Consider the following 2,125-nt stretch of genomic DNA (forward strand, 5'->3'; position numbering starts at 1 on the left):
AGCAGCAATGTCCGCAATAGCCAAAATGTGGAAGGAGCCGAGATGCCCTTCAACAGATGAATGGATAAAGAAGATGTGGTCCATATATACAAGGGAATATTACTCAGCCATCAGAAAGGAAGAATACCCACCATTTGCATCAACATGGATGGGACTGGAGGAGATTATGCTAAGTGAACTAAGTCAAGCAGAGAAAGTCAATTATCATATGGTTTCACTTATTTGTGGAACATAAGGAATAGCATGGAGGACATTAGGAGAAGGAAGGGAAAAATAAAGGGGGGAAATTGGAGACGAACCATGAGAGACGATGGACTCTGAGAAACAAGCTGAGGGTTCTAGAGGGGAGGGGGGAAGGAGGGTGGGTTAGCCCGGTGATGGGTGTTAAAGAGGGCACATTCTGCATGGAGCACTGGGTGTTACACGAAAACAACGAATCGTGGATCACTATAACAAAAACGAATGATGTACTATATGGTGACTAACATAACAAAATAAAATTTAAAAAAAATAATAAAATAAAGTGGCATCATGGCTAGCCTGTGTGGTGTGGTGAATGATAAAAGATATTTCACCAAAAAAATATATAGCTAACATCAAAGTTAAAAGCAGACATGTAAGGCTTACCTCCTAAGATTAGGCAAAAGAAAAGGATGTCTGTTTCTATCACTTCTACTCATCATTATGTTAGAGGTCCTAACAAGTGCAATAAGGCAAGAAAATAAGTTATAGAGTTTAAAAGGAAGAAGTAAAACCCTATTCACAGATGACAGGTTTTGCATGTAAAAAACCCAAAGAGATCTAACAACAACAAAAAATGTTAGGACTAATAAGTAAATTTGGAAAGGTGCAGGAGACAAAGTTAATAATACAAAAATCAATTTTAACTGTGAAAACCAGCAAAAAACGACTGGGAAAAAATGTCATTTGCAAAATCATGCAAAATGTAAAATACAGACTTAACAAAAGATGTGCACTGAAAACTGTAAGGTGTTGCTGGAAGAGATTACAGAGGATTTAAGATATGGAAACTATGCAGTGCTCACGTATTAGAAGACTTGATAGTACGAAGATGTCAATTCTTTCCACATATATTTACAGATTCAGTGCAATCCCATTCAATCCCTAGAGACTTTTTGATGATTCTAAATGTATGTTCTAAATGCATATTAAAACGTGAAAGACTGGTGCACCTGGGTGACTCAGTCAGTTTGGCATCTGACTCTTGATTTTGGCTCAGGTCATGATCTCAGGGTCGTGGGATCAAGCCCTGCATGGGGCTCTGCGCTCAGCATGGAGTCTGCTTAAGATTCTCTCTCTCCCTCTGCCCCTCCCCCACTGGAACTCTAAATAAAATAAATAAATAAATAAATAAATAAATAAATAAATAAATAAATAAATGTGAAAGACTAAGTGGAGCTTAAACAATTTTGAAGAACAATTTAAAGAAAAATCAAGTTAAAGGATGTACTCAACTTGGTTTCAAGACCTACCATAAAGCAACAGTAAGAAGACAGACATACAGATCAACAGAAGAGAATAAAGGTCTAGAAAGACACGTATGATCAAATGGTTTTTGACATAGGCGCCAAAGCAATTCAGTTGCTTTGGATACAACAAATACTGCTATTAAAAAACAAAAAATCCTGAAACCTATACTCTTATTGGTTGAGACCGATCATAGACCTAACACAAATGCTAAAACAATATTCTAGAAGAATGCCTAAAAGAATATCTTCATGACCTTGCAGTAAGCAATGATTTCTTAGAACACAGAAATACTAACTATAAAAGAAAGGATGTGGGGGCACCTGGGTGGCTCAGTCAGTTAAGCGTCCGACTCCTGATTTCAGCTCAGGTCATGATCTCAGGATCCTGAGATTGAGCCCCACATCAGGCTCCATGCTCAGCGGGGAGTCTGCTTGAGATTTTCTCTCTCCTCTCCCTCTCCCCCTTCCCCCACTCATGCTCTCTCTCTCTCTCAAATAAATAAATCTATAAATAGGCAAGAGGTAGACTGGGAGGAAATGTTCACAACAAACATATGTGACAAAAGATTTGTATCTGGATTAAAAAGAAAAAGAAAAGGAAGCTCCTATGACCCAATTTGGAAAAATGGGCAGAA

This window comes from Eumetopias jubatus, unplaced genomic scaffold (genome assembly GCF_037043125.1).
Source record: "Eumetopias jubatus isolate StellerSeaLion01/CBP00866 unplaced genomic scaffold, mEumJub1_p1.0 scaffold_12, whole genome shotgun sequence".
Taxonomy (NCBI): domain Eukaryota; kingdom Metazoa; phylum Chordata; class Mammalia; order Carnivora; family Otariidae; genus Eumetopias; species Eumetopias jubatus.